We start from the raw sequence: 16,086 nt of genomic DNA on the forward strand, positions 1-16,086 counted from the left end.
CCCAGGATGTCTACTTTCCAACGCCGTTGAGAGCGCGCCAATTGGGCTTTCGTAGCTCCAGAAAATCTACTTCGAGTGCAGGGAGGTCAGAATCCAACAGCATCTGCAGTCCTTTTAGCCTCTGAATCAGATTTTTGCTCAGATCCCTCAATTTCAGCCAGAAAATTCCTGAAATCACAGAAAAACACACAAACTCATAGTAAAGCCCAGAAAAATGAATTTTAACTAAAAACTAATAAAAATGTAATAAAAACTAACTAAAATATACTAAAAACATACTGAAAACAATGCCAAAAAGCGTATAAATTATCCGCTCATCACTTTGCCAACCAAACCCTCCTATAAGTCGGCCTGAACCCAAAGTGTGCCTTCGTCGCATTCAGTAGTACCTTGATGCAGACGGATGCATCAGCTCTAACCATTGGCATGATGAAGGCTGAGATCACATGATATTCCATACTCCTGTGGTCACTCGAGATGGACGTCGCGAGACATGTGTGAGGTCCGTTGTATCCTTTCATCTCCCAAATACCCTTGCACTTGATGCGCGAGCATCTTTCCTATCTTTTCCTAGTGAATTTGCATTCAATTTGTTGAGTTTAATCAACAATTAATTATCTCTTAGCCACTATAGATGTTACTTTGAGTCATGTGCAATTCTATTTATTTTAGGTAGTATTCGGCTGGATTTGATGGACTTTTCGCAGAAAAAGAGAAAAAGGCGATTGATGTTGTCAACCCTCACCTCTCTGCACTCAAACCTGAATAACTCGAACTACAAAAATTCAATCGATGTGATTTCAGTGGTGTTGAAAAGCTAACTTTCAGAGCTTTCCAACGATATATAATAGTTCATACTTCTCTTCCATCAACTCTGCAAGGGATGCGCCTAACTTTAGAAAATTCAAGTTAGGCGCAAAACACAACAACAACACGCAAGTGATGCTCCACCACTCAACTTAGGCGCACTAGCAACTCAAGTAAGGCGCCTAAGCAAGCATTCCATGCCAATACTCACTGCAATCTTTAAGTATGGTGCAGCCCCCTGCCAAGTAAGGCACCAATATTAAAACAACAAATTCAAAAGACATATGCACTGTTCAAGCATTCATTCAGAAAACAAAAAGTATTGTCACCACATCAAACCAATTCAACTAGTTTCAAAGATGAATTCGAAATCTGTACTTCTTGTTCTTTTGTGATAAAGCATTTTTCATTTAAGAGAGGTGATGGATTCATAGGACATTCATAGCTTTAAGACATGAACCTTAAATTATATTAATCATGAATTAAGAACAAAACTCAAAAATAGATATAAGATAAGACTGATAGTAATAGAAAACAAAAAAATTTAAATAGGCTCCTAATGATAGAGGTTAACACAGAGTTAGGACTCAACAACCTTGATTTTGAGAGGTGGATGCTCCCTCAACTTGTGGGTTTAGCTTTTGGCGTTTTAACTCTTGGAGTTCACGCCCCTGCTTCTCTTGTTCCTTTAGCAATTTGCAGAGCATGCAGTTCTGATTCTGCTGTTCTTCCTTAAGTTGTTCATAGTTTCTTGCAGCTTGGTAAAAGATGCTTCTAGGCTGGCCCAGTAGTCAATTTCAGGAAGTTCAGAGAGGAACTCTTGCGCCCTCTTTTTGATAGAGTTGTCTTGCATTTGTCCTTCCTTTGACTTTTTGGTGATTGGATGTTCAATTGGGATGAATTCATCTACTTCCATCTTCACCCCAGCCTCTTTGCAGAGCAAGGAGATCAAGCTTGGGTACGCCAGTTTGGCTTCAGTGGAATTCTTGTTTGCAATTGTGTAGATCTCACAAGCAATCAGATGATGAACCTCCACTTCTTTTCCCAACATAATGCAATGAATCATCACTGCTCTCTTGATAGTGACCTCAGAATGGTTGCTAGTGGGCAATATGGAACGCCCAATAAAGTCTAGCCAACCTCTTGCAATTGGTTTGAGGTCTCCCCTCTTGAGTTGGTTTGGGACACCTTTTGAATTGGTTATCCACTTAGTTCCAGGGAGGCATATGTCCTCTAGAACTTGATCCAACCCTTTATCTGCTCTCACCATCCTCCTATTAAAGGATTCAGGATCATCTTGCAGTTGAGGCAATTTGAAGACCTCTCTTATTTTGTCCAGATGGAAGTAAATAATTCTCCCTCTGACTATGGTTCTGTAGGTATGAAAAGCAGTTTCAGTCATTCTCTGCTTATCTGTCAGTCACAGATTTGAGTAGAATTCCTGAACCATGTTCCTTCCAACCTTTGTCTCAGGGTTGCTTAGAACTTCCCATCCTCTGTTTCGAATTTGCTCTTGGATCTCCGGATTTTCATCTTCTTTCAGATTGAATTTGACTTCCGGGATCACTGACCTCAGACCCATTATTTTGTGGTAATGGTCTGCATGTTCTTTGGTTAAGAACTTCTCTTGACTCCAGACATCCTTTGGATTATTCTCTTTCTTGCCTCTTGAATTGGTTTGTTTTCCTCTAGGAGCCATGATCTTGGTAAATCTTGGCCTAGTGATCACGGAAAGCACACCAAACTTAGAGATTTGCTTGTCCTCAAGCAAAAGAAGGCAAAGAGGAGAGAGAGGAGGAGAGCAAATTCGAATGGTGTGGGGAAAGAGGGTGGCCGAACGTGTATAAATAGGAGAGGAGGAGAGATTTTCGAAAATTTGAGGGAGATTTGAGAAGATATGGAAAAAAATTTGAGGAGATAATTGAGTTTTTGAAAGAGCCTAGGAAAGGATTTGAAATAGATTTGAAGAAGATTTTAATTTTTGAAATTGGAAGGTGAATGATGAAAGTTTGTAATGTGTTTATGCAGAAAAATATGGATCAAAACAAGAAAGTTTGAAAAAATTTGAAGTGGGGAAACAAAATCTCCTCCCCCTGCCTTTCTGGCGTTAAACGCTTAGAATGGTATCCATTCTGGCGTTTAACACCCATTTGTTGGCCAATTTGGGCGTTAAACGCCCAGCCAGGTACCCTGGCTGGCGTTAAACGCCAGAAATCCCTTTATCACTGGGCATTTTGCTAAACGCCCAGGATGCTGCACACCTGGCGTTAAACGCCCAAAATGGTGCCCATTCTGGCATTTAACGCCCAAAATGGCACCTTTACTGGCGTTAAACGCCCATAATGGTGCCCATTCTGGCGTTTAACGCCCAGAATACCCCTTACTGGCATTTTTTCGCCAGCATGCTCCTTTTCTCTGCTTTCTGCACTGAATATTTCTGTAACTCTGTGAATTCCTTTAATTTTGATGATTGCCCTTTGAGAATATGTATCAAACTTTGATTAAATAAAATAGATAACCTGCTAATGACTGGGTTGCCTCCCAGCAAGCGCTTCTTTAATGTCTTTAGCTGGACCTTCACTGAGAATCATTCAAGCCTCAGTTTTGAGCATTCTTGCTCAAAATTGCTTTCAAGATAATGCTTGATCCTTTGTCCATTAACAATGAACTTTTTGTCAGAATCAATATCCTGAAGCTCAACATATCCATATGGTGACACGCCTGTAATCACATACGGACCCCTCCACCGGGATTTAAGTTTTCCTGGGAAAAGTCTGAGCCTAGAGTTGAAGAGCAGAACTTTTTGTCCTGGCTCAAAGACTCTGGATGACAACTTCTTGTCATGCCACTTCTTTGCCTTTTCCTTATAAATTTTTGCATTTTCAAAGGCATTGAGTCTGAACTCCTCTAGCTCATTTAGCTGGAGCAATCTTTTTTCACCAGCTAACTTAGCATCCATGTTTAGGAATCTGGTTGCCCAGTAGGCTTTATGTTCCAGTTCCACGGGCAGATAACAGGCCTTCCCATACACCAGTTGGTATGGAGAGTTTCCTATATGAGTCTTGAATGCTGTTCTGTATGCCCACAGAACATCATCCAAGCTATTTGCCCAATCCTTTCTACGGGCAATAACAGTCCGTTCCAGGATTCTTTTGAGCTCTCTGTTAGAGACCTCAGCTTGTCCATTTGTCTGTGGGTGATACGGAGTTGCTACTTTGTGGCTAATTCCATATCTAACCATAGCAGAGTAAAGTTGTTTATTATAGAAATGAGTGCCCCCATCACTGATCAGTACTCTGGGAACACCAAACCTGCTGAAGATGTGTTTCTGGAGGAATTTCAGCACGGTCTTGGTATCATTATTGGGTGTGGCAATTGCTTCCACCCATTTAGATACATAGTCTACTGCCACTAGAATATAAGTGTTTGAGTATGATGGTGGGAAGGGGCCCATGAAGTCAATTCCCCATACATCAAACAATTCAATCTCTAAGATCCCTTGCTGAGGCATGGCGTAACCATGAGGCAAGTTACCAGCTCTTTGGCAACTGTCACAGTTACGCACAAACTCTCGGGCAACTCTATAGAGAGTAGGCCAGTAGAATCCGCATTGGAGGACCTTGGTTGTTGTTCGCTCACCTCCAAAGTGTCCTCCATATTGTGATCCATGGCAATGCCACAGGATTCTTTGTGCTTTCTCTCTGGGTACATATCTGCGGATTATTCCATCTACACATCTCTTAAAGAGGTATGGCTCATCCCACAGGTAGTACTTGGCATCTGAAATCAATTTCTTTCTTTGCACCCTGCTGTACTCCTGGGGTATGAACCTCACAGCTTTGTAATTTGCAATATCTGCAAACCATGGAGCTTCCTGAATGGCGAAAAGTGGCTCATCTGGAAAGGTCTCAGAGATCTCAGTAGGAGGGAGGGACGCCCCAACTACTGGTTCTATTCGGGACAGATGATCAGCTACTTGGTTCTCTATCCCTTTTCTGTCTCTTATTTCTATATCAAACTCTTGCAGAAGTAACATCCATCTTATGAGCCTGGGTTTTGAATCCTGCTTTGTGAGTAAGTACTTAAGAGCAGCATGGTCAGTGTACACAATCACCTTTGATCCTACCAGATAGGATCTAAACTTGTCAATGGCATAGACCACTGCAAGTAACTCTTTTTCTGTGGTTGTGTAATTCTTCTGTGCATCATTTAGAACACGGCTGGCATAATAAATGACATGCAGAAGCTTGTTATGCCTTTGTCCCAACACTATACCAATGGCATGGTCACTGGCATCACACATTAGTTCGAATGGCAATGTCCAGTCTGGTGCAGAGATGACTGGTGCTGTGACCAGCTTAGCTTTCAGGGTCTCAAATGCCTGCAGACACTGTGTATCAAACACAAATGGTGTGTCAGCAGCTAGCAGGTTGCTCAGAAGTTTTGCAATTTTCGAAAAATCCTTTATAAACGTTCTATAGAATCATGCATGCCCCAGAAAGCTTCTGATTGCCTTAACATTGGCAGGTGGTGGCAATTTTTCAATTACCTCTACCTTTGCTTTATCCACCTCTATTCCCTTGCTTGAAATTTGTGCCCAAGGACAATTCCTTCAGTCACCATAAAGTGACATTTCTCCCAGTTTAAAACCAGGTTAGTCTCTTGGCACCTTTTCAGGACAAGTGCAAGGTGATTAAGACAGGAGCTGAATGAGTTTCCATATACTGAGAAGTCATCCATGAAGACTTCCAGGAATTTCTCCACCATATCAGAGAAGATGGATAACATGCATCTCTAAAAAGTTGTAGGAGCATTACACAGACCAAAAGGCATTCTCCTGTAGGCAAACACGCCAGAAGGACAAGTGAATGCTGTTTTCTCTTGGTCTTGAGGATCTACTGCAATTTGGTTGTAACCTGAATAGCCATCCAAAAAGTAGTAATAATCATGACCAGCTAGTCTTTCTAGCATTTGGTCTATGAATGGTAAAGGAAAATGATCCTTTCTGGTGGCTGTATTGAGCCTTCTGTAGTCAATACACATACGCCACCATGTAACTGTTCTTGTAGGAACCAGTTCATTTTTTTCATTATGAACCACTGTCATGCCTCCCTTCTTGGGGACAACTTGGACAGGACTCACCCAGGGGCTATCTGAAATAGGATAAATAATCCCAGCCTCTAGTAATTTAGTGACCTCTTTCTGCACCACCTCTTTCATGGCTGGATTTAGCCGCCTTTGTGGTTGAACCACTGGTTTGGCATTATCTTCCAATAGGATCTTGTGCATGCATCTTGCTGGGCTGATGCCCTTAAGATCACTTATGGACCACCCAAGAGCTGTCTTGTGTGTCCTCAGCACTTGAATCAGTGCTTCCTCTTCCTGTGGGTTTAAAGCAGAGTTTATGATCACTGGAAAAGTGTCACCATCTCCCAGAAATGCATACTTCAGGGATGGTGGTAGTGGTTTGAGCTCAGGTTTGGGAGGCTTATCCTCTTCCTGAGGAATTTTCAAAAATTCTTTTGTTTCCTCTGGTTCTTCCTGATCAGGCTGAACATCCTTGAAGATGTCCTCTAGCTCTGATTCTAGACTTTCAGTCATATTGATCTCTTCCACCAAAGAGTCAATAATGTCAGCGCCCATGCAGTCATTTGGTGTGTCTGGATGCTTCATAGCTTTTACAGCATTCAACTTGAACTCATCCTCATTGACCCTCAGGGTTACTTCCCCTTTTTGTACATCAATAAGAGTTCGTCCAGTTGCTAGGAAAGGTCTTCCTAGAATGAGAGTTGCACTCTTGTGCTCCTCCATTTCCAGCACTACAAAGTCAGTTGGAAAGGCGAATGGCCTAACCTTGACAATCATGTCCTCAATTATGCCTGATGGATATTTAATGGAGCCATCAGCAAGTTGGAGGCATATCCGGGTTGGTTTGACTTCTTCAGTCAACCCAAGCTTTCTAATAGTGGATGCAGGTATTAGATTGATACTTGCTCCAAGGTCACACAGGGCTGTCTTGGTGCAAGCACCTTCTAATGTGCATGGTATCATAAAGCTTCCTGGATCTTGAAGCTTTTCTGGCAAGATTTTCAGGATGACTGCACTGCATTCTTCAGTGAGAAACACTTTTTCAGTTTCTCTCCAATCCTTCTTATGACTTAAGATCTCTTTCATGAACTTAGCATAAGAAGGTATTTGCTCAAGTGCCTCTGCAAACGGAATCTTTATTTCAAGAGTTCTTAGATAGTCTGCAAAGCAGGCAAATTGCATATCCTGTTCCGCTTGGCGGAGTTTCTGAGGATAAGGCATCTTGGCTTTATATTCTTCAACCTTAGTTGCTGCAGGTTTATTCCTTACTGAGGTGGTTGGAGAAGCCTTTTTAGAGGGGTTACTACCAGCACTCTCAGGTGTCTGATTCCCCATTGGCATTTGAACGCCAGGATTGGGTGAAGAATGGGCGTTTAACGCCAACTTTTCTCCCTTTTCTGGCGTTTGAACGCCAGAACTGGGCAGGGAATGGGCGTTTAACGCCAGCTTTCCCCCCTTTTCTGGCGTTTGAATGCCAAGAGTATTCCTCTCTGGGCTCTTACTGTCCTCAGAGAGATTTTGGACAGTGGTTTGGTTATCCTCTGTCAATTGTTCCTTTGTTGGCTTTTTGCTACCTTGAGTAGGGTTATTCAATGTCTTCCCACTCCTCAGTTGAACTGCTTGACATTCTTCTGTTATCTGTTTAGACAACTGCTATTTTGTCTGATTCAACCGTAGTTCTATGTTCTTGTTAGCAATTTTAGTTTCTTGGAGCATCTCTTTAAATTCTGCTAACTGTTTTGTCATCAGGATTAATTGTTGATTAAGCTCAACATCCTGTTCTTGAGGATCAGCAGTTACTGCCATGGCTTCTTTTTTTGTAGAGGGCTCAATGCTAGAGTACAAATGTTGATTTCTAGCAACAGTATCTATGAGTTCTTGAGCCTCTTCAATTGTCTTCCTCATATGTATAGATCCACCAGCTGAGTGGTCTAGAGACATCTAAGCTTTTTCTGTGAGCCCATAGTAGAAGATGTCTAGCTGTACCCACTCTGAAAATATTTCAGACGGGCATTTTCTTAGCATACCTCTGTACCTCTCCCAGGCATTATAAAGAGATTCATCATTCTCTTGTTTAAAGCCTTGGATGTCCAGCCTTAACTGTGTCATCCTTTTTGGAGGGTAAAAGTGATTCAGGAATTTGTCTGATAACTGTCTCCATATTTTTATGCTTGCTGTGGGTTGGTTATTTAACCACCTCTTAGCTTGATCTTTTACAGCAAATGGAAATTGTAATAATCTGTAGACATCCTGATCCACCTCTTTATCACGTACTGTGTCAGCAAGTTGTAAGAACTATGCCAGAAACTCTGTAGGTTCTTCCTGTGGAAGACCGTAATACTGGCAATTTTGCTGCACCATGATAATGAGTTGAGGATTTAGCTCAAAGCTGCTAGCTTTAATGGGAGGTATACAAATGCTATTCCCATATGCAGCTGTAATGGGGTTAGCATATGACCCCAGAGTCCTTTTGGACTATTCATTCCCATTTATGTCCATGATAGAGAAAAGGGAATTGATGTGAATAGTAATCAAGATATATATGTATATATATTTTTTTTGAAAAGAGGAAAGATAAAAACAACAAAGAGACACCAAACTTAAAATTTTTCAGAAAATCAAACATAAATTTTCGAAAACCTAAAGAAAAACACAAAGAAGACACCAAACTTAGAATTTTTAAAGATCAAAAAGGGACTAAGAACAAGTAATTTCGAAAAATTAAAAGAAAAACAAAAGCATGCAATTGACACCAAACTTAAAATATGAAATTATACTCAAATAAAAGACTCTAAACCAACAAAATAAAACAATCCTAATCTAAGCAACAAAATAAACCCTTAGTTGTCCAAACTCGAACAATCCCCGGCAACGGCGCCAAAAACTTGGTGCACGAAATTGCAATCACACTTTTGCAATCCCGCACAACTAACCAGCAAGTGCACTGGGTCGTCCAAGTAATACCTTACGTGAGTAAGGGTCGATCCCACGGAGATTGTCGGCTTAAAGCAAGCTATGGTTATCTTGTAACTCTTAGTCAGGATATCAATAATTATCAGGGTTGATTGTAAAAAGCAAAAGAACATGAAATAAGTACTTGTTTTGCAGTAATGGGGAACAGGTTGAGGTTTTAGAGATGCTCTATCTTCTGAACCTCTGCTTTCCTACTGTCTTCTTCTTCAAGCACGCAAGGCTCCTTCCATGGCAAGCTGTATGTAGGGTTTCACCGTTGTCAATGGCTACCTCCCATCCTCTCAGTGAAAATGTTCAACGCGCTCTGTCACAACACGGCTAATCATCTGTCGGTTCTCAATCAGGTTGGAATAGAATCCAGTGATTCTTTTGCGTCTGTCACTAACGCCCAGCCTTTAGAAGTTTGAAGCTCGTCACAGTCATTCAATCATTGAATCCTACTCAGAATACCACAGACAAGGTTTAGACCTTCCGGATTCTCTTGAATGCCGCCATCAATTCTAGCTTATACCACGAAGATTCTGATTAAGGAATCCAAGAGATATCTACTCAATCTAAGGTAGAACGGAGGTGGTTGTCAGGCACACGTTCATAGTTGAGAATGATGATGAGTGTCATGGATCATCACATTCATCAGGTTTAGGAACAAGTGATATCTTAGAATGGAAGCAAGCATGATTGAATGAAAAACAGTAGTAATTGCATTAATCCATCAAGACACAGCAGAGCTCCTCACCCCCAACCATGGGGTTTAGAGACTCATGCCGTAGAAGATACAATGAGAAACATGTAAAGTGTCATGAGGTAGAGATACAATATCAAAAGGTCCTATTAATAGTGAACTAGTAACCTAGGGTATACATAAATGAGTAAATGACGTAAAAGTCCACTTCTGGGGTCCACTTGGTGTGTGCTTGGGCTGAGCATTGAAGCTTTCATGTGTAGAGACTTTTTCTGGAGTTAAACGCCAGCTTTTATGCCAGTTTGGGCGTTTAACTCCAATTTTTATGCCAGTTTCAGCGTTAAACGCCGGGAATTCTGAAGCTGATTTGCAACACCGGTTTGGGCCATCAAATCTCGGGCAAAGTATGGATTATTATACATTGCTGGAAAACCCAGGATGTCTACTTTCCAACGCCGTTAAAAGCGCACCAATTGGGCTTCTGTAGCTCTAGAAAATCCACTTCGAGTGCAGGGAGGTCAGAATCCAACAGCATCTGCAGTCCTTTTAGTCTCTGAATCAGATTTTTACTCAGATCCCTCAATTTCTGCCAGAAAATTCCTGAAATCACAGAAAAACACACAAACTCATAGTAAAGCCCAGAAAAGTGAATTTTAACTAAAAACTAATAAAAATGTAATAAAAACTAACTAAAATATACTAAAAACGTACTGAAAACAATGCCAAAAAGCGTATAAATTATCCGCTCAGCACTTTGCCAACCAAACCCTCCTATAAGTCGGCCTGAACCCAAAGTGTGCCTCCGTCGCATTCAGTAGTACCTTGATGCAGACGGATGCATCAGCTCTAACCATTGGCATGATGAAGGCTGAGATCACATGATATTCCATACTCCTGTGGTCACTCGAGATGGACGTCGCGAGACATGTATGAGGTCCGTTGTATCCTTTCATCTCCCAAATACCCTTGCACTTGATGCGCGAGCATCTTTCCTATCTTTTCCTAGTGAATTTGCATTCAATTTGTTGAGTTTAATCAACAATTAATTATCTCTTAGCCACTATAGATGTTACTTTGAGTCATGTGCAATTCTATTTATTTTAGGTAGTATTCGGCTGGATTTGATGGACTTTTCGCAGAAAAAGAGAAAAAGGCGATTGATGTTGTCAACCCTCACCTCTCTGCACTCAAACCTGAATAACTCAAACTACAAAAATCCAATCGATGTGATTTCAATGGTGTTGAAAAGCTAACTTTCAGAGCTTTCCAACGATATATAATAGTTCATACTTCTCTTCCATCAACTCTGCAAGGGATGCGCCTAACTTTAGAAAATTCAAGTTAGGCGCAAAACACAACAACAACACGCAAGTGATGCTCCACCACTCAAGTTAGGCGCACTAGCAACTCAAGTAAGGCGCCTAAGCAAGCATTCCATGCCAATACTCACTGCAATCTTTAAGTATGGTGCAGCCCCCTGCCAAGTAAGGCACCAATATTAAAGAGACAAGTGGTCCCCATCCGCCCTCAAGGCTTGCACGAGATATGGATTTATTTTTTGATTAAACTTTAATTTTTATATTAAAATAGGAAAAGATATTATTTAGTTTTAGAAAATTTAATTTACATTAATTAGGATTATATATAAAAGGGAAAGGAAGCAGCCCTTCAGGTGAATCTCTTCTCCTCTACCTTATTCCATAATTTACAATTTTTCAGAATCCTAGCTTTTTCTCTAAACCATGAGCAACTAAACCTCCACTGTTAAGGTTAGGAGCTCTGTCTATTGTATAGATTGGTACTATTATTTTTCTATTTTAATTCATGTACTGATTTATAATTCAAGAATTATTTTCGTTCTTTATCTTATGAATTTGGGTGGAATGGAAGTATGACCCTTGTTCTAATTGAGTTCTTGTATAACTTGGAAAAGCTCTTTACTTGAACAACAGCTTGAAAACATATTCTCCTAAATTTCTAATTATCTGGACTTAACGGGATGCATGACATATAATCCTCTTATATTTGGGTAATTAGGATTTTTTGTGGCATATAAACTAGAATTGAACTTCACCCTCTAATTGGAATTAAGTGACCAAGGAATTGGCGGTTGATGAATTTTAGAGGAGACTAAAAAGGTCTAACGAATTAGGGTTTAGTCACATATAGTTTGCCATGCTTAAAATAGTTAGTAAGAAAAGTCAATCCGAAAAATAGATATCTCTGAAGCCTTAACTGTTTTCTCTATATATTATTCGCATCAATTTACTGTTTGCTATTTTGATTCTCTGATTTACTATTTAATACTTTTGAACACCAAAACACTCTTTTCTATTTGTCTAACTAAGTAAATCACTTAACAATTGTTGCTTAGTCTATCAATCCTCGTGGGATCGATCCTCATTCACCTGAGGTATTACTTGGTACGACCCGGTGCACTTGCCTGTTAGTTTGTGGTTGTAAATTTTGCATCAAATTTTTGGCGCCGTTACCGGGGATTGACTGTGATTGACAACTACTAGTTGTTTGATTTCTTAGATTAGGCGTTTTTGCTTTAATTTCATTTATCTTATTTCTTTAAAAAAATTATTTTGATTTATTTTATTTTTTTCTCTTAATTTCTGAAATTAAGTTTGATGTTCCCTTAGTTGTTTTATTCTTCCTAGTTATTTTACTTATTGAGTTTAAATTTTATACTCTTTTTTGCTCATTAGTTATTTTATTTTCTTAATTATTCAGTTTATTTTCTTTATTTTATTTTTCTTTTATTTTCATTTTCTTTTATATTTTATTTATTTATTTATTTATTTATTTATTTTTATTTTTCTTTATGTTCTTTCTTCTTTGCTTGCCTGTTTACCACATGGTGCGTTTAATTTTTTTTGGTATTTTATGCTAAGGAAAAATAATGGAGAGAGATCACATAGGTTACTATTCATACCCAAGTAGTGATTCATATTATTGTGGATGGAGGAACTATCCGAATTTTGGTTGGCAAAGTCAAAACCAAAGAAATTTCAGTGCTCCATGTTCCACTATCAAGAACCACCATCTCCATATTCATATCAAGAACTACCACCTCTCTATCCCTATCAAGAACCATCATCTTTCTACCCATATCAAGAGCCAACATCTCCCTATTCATACCAAGAACCATCCTCTTTTTACTCTTATTAAGAATCATCATCTGCTTCTTATTCATATCAAGAGCCACTACCTTCTTATTCATATTAAGAACCTTCAGCTTTTGAGCTTCTCATGAAAGAATTCATACATGATATGAGGATTAGTGTAAAAAATGTAGAGAAATATGTGCAGATGATTATCAAATCCCAGAAAGAGGAACAAGCAAATTCCTTCCCAAGAGATATAATGCAAGATCCGATGGAAGAAAGTGAGAAAATCAATCAAAGGAGTTCATACTCCAGTGAATTAGAGAATTTTTCACCCTCACACATGAAAAAAGAAGAAGATGCACAAACAAAGAAAGAAGATGCACAAACAAAGGAGGTTGTAAGGGATGAAAACAATTATGGGAATCTACACTTCAATGAAGTAGAGAGTGGCATAGAGTGTGAGTTTATTGAACCACCAATTCAAGAAGTTCTTGATGAAGGGTACACTCTAACCATCACACAACACCCATATTTTGATATCAAAAAAGTGAAAGCAACCAAGGCAAGTACTAAAAAGGGGATTGGGGCCAAGAAACAGAAGAAAATATTCATGAAAAAGAGAAGGTCAGCAAAAAATAATCCAACCTCTACCCCAACAAGTAAGGTGAATCAAACTAATCACAATACAAGAAAGCTTGTTAGGAGGAATTTATATCAGGGGGCACTAATTTTCACCTCTCCCCCCTTGGAGTCATTTCTTTTAACCAATTGGAAGAAGAGGAAAAAAAATTCGACAATCAAGTGTCAAGCTAGCGACGGTAAAGAAGCGCTTGTCAGGAGGCAACCCGATGTTTTCGTATCCTTTAGTTGATTTCTGTTGGTTTAATTTTGTTATTTATTTAGTTTTAGTTGAGTTTTTACTATTATTTCTTTGTTTTACGTGTGTTTAGATCATTCAGAGTTATTGAAACAGAAACAAGTTCCTGAATATAGCGTTTCGGACACTTGAGAGTATATTGATTCGGATGAGGTGACGCCTAACTTGAAAATCTCAAGTTAGGCGCCACATGCGATGTGCAAAGAAGCATTTTTCTCGGAAGGGTTGGCGCCTAACTTGAAGTTTCTCAAGTTAGGCGCCCCAATGATGCGCACAAGGAAAATTTTTACTGCCTAGTCCACGCCTAACTTGAGAATTCTCAAGTTAGGTGCAAGGTGTGAAGACTTAAGACAAGTTAGGCGCATTGGAGGCCAAATTGGGCGCAGAAGCAGCTAGCCCATTCGGGAGGGTTCAAGTAAGGCGCAGATAGGAAGGGCGTGACATCAAGTTAAGCGCAAGGCCTTGATTATTGATTCAAGTTAGGCGCCATTCCACTTGAAGTTAGGCAGAAGCTTCAATTTCAAATCCCTTACGATTTGCTTAGCAAATCCCCACTCCATCAGAATCAATTACAAGATTCTTTTTCTTTTTCAAATCCCCCTTATATGCATATATATCTATTACCTCCCTCTCTTATATATACCCCCTCTTTTATATATATACTCCCCCTTTATATATATATAAATCAATAAATTATTAACTATATATAAAAAAATAATAATAAAATTAAAAATAAATAAATAAATAAATAAATACATAAATAAATAAATATATAAATAAATATATATATATAAACAAGTTGTAACTTTTATCTTTCTTGTCCTTTTGTTATTTTCAGCTTTTTTTTGCATTATTATTTGTTTTTACTCCTCCATACATTTTTTTATGTCCCTCTTTGTTTTTAGTTTTTTTTTTTTTGAGGACAAGCAAACTTTTAAGTTTGGTGTTGTCACTTTGCTTGTGGCTTTTCTGTTTGTTTTATTGGCACCAAAAGGAGGTAAATCACCTTCACGGAAGAGCAAAGCCTGAAGAATGAGACGGTCACTAGGATAACTGAGGTGGTTGGGTTCTTTTCATTCTATATTTTCTTCCGTTCTTATTATGTTATATTCCTATTTTCTGCTATTTTGTCTTAGTATTTGCATGATCTTTTTTTATGTCAATTCCTAGGTTCTAGTTGATTTGCTATTTTTAATTTTGTTATTTGCTTTTAGTTCTAAAAAGTTGTCTCATGTACCGTTCACTGAACTTGAATCTAAAAAGAAAAAGAAAAGAAGTGATGTATTGCATGAGAAATTGAGTTTATATTAAAGAGTAATCTTATTTACTTAAGTGTGGTGGTATTATTTGTGATTTTGAATGCATGATATGAACAGTGCATATTTGAATTTGAATCAAAGGATGTGATGCATGAGGAACAGGAATTTAGAGAACTATTATGAATTCTCTTAATTAAACAAAAGCTTAATCTTTGAAGCAAAAGAAAAAAAACAAAAGAAAAAAAATAAAAGCAAGGTCCAAGGCTCTGAGTATCAATGATTAGGGAGGTCAGACATGATTAAAAGCTCAAGGAGTTGTTTCCCTAGTCATATGCTTGTGGTGTAAATGTGTCAAGCAATCCTTGAGACAGAACACTGATAAACCCCATTTTTAGGGTTTATCTTGTATTGAATTTAGAGTATTTTGATAACCTTTTCTCGCATTTAACCTATGAATTGGCATGGTTTCGTAATCTCTCCCGTATTTGTGCTTAAGTGTAAAAACATGCTTTCTAAGCCTTATTTTGATGAATTCTAATTCATCCTTGATTCCATAAGATGCCTTGATGTGTTTGCTAGTAATCTCAGGTTGAAATAGGCTAGGCATGGATCAAAGGAGCAAAGAAGGAAGCATGCAAGTGGAGAGAAGCACAAAAAGCCAAAGAAGTGATCTTGGCCAAGCAAGCGCACGCGCACAAGGCGCTCGCGCGCACATTGCGAAATAAGCCAGGGACGCGCACGCGTACCGTGCGCGCAAGCGTCGTAGTCCGCACGTGATTTTGTTATTGCAACACGTGCCGGGCGATTTTGGAAGGTTTCAGCAACCAACTTTGGTGCCAATTTGCATATAAGAACCAAGGATTGAAGGGGATTAACACACATTCACATCCATAAACTCATTTTTACATCTTTTGTAGATATTTTTAGTTAGTTACATTTGTAGAGAGAGAGACTCCAACCTCTCTCTAGGATTCATCTTCATTTTCTCACTTCTCAACCATTCCTTGGTGAGATCTATTACAACACTCAATTTACTTTGTTCATGTTGTAGATCCTCTTCTCTAATCTCAATTAGTGTTTGTAATTGTTCAATTCTCATAGATCTTAGGTTTAACTTTGTTGTTTTGGATTCTATTAATTCATTGAAGATCTCAGTTTCATTGTTGTTCATTCTTGATTGTTGTTAATCTCTTGTGTTGAATTACTTTGATTCTAAACCTTTTCCCAATTTTACTATGTCTTTCATTCTTGCCCTCCACATGTTTGAGAAAATGCCAACTTTAG

This window comes from Arachis stenosperma, chromosome 1 (assembly GCF_014773155.1).
Source record: "Arachis stenosperma cultivar V10309 chromosome 1, arast.V10309.gnm1.PFL2, whole genome shotgun sequence".
Taxonomy (NCBI): Eukaryota; Viridiplantae; Streptophyta; class Magnoliopsida; order Fabales; family Fabaceae; genus Arachis; species Arachis stenosperma.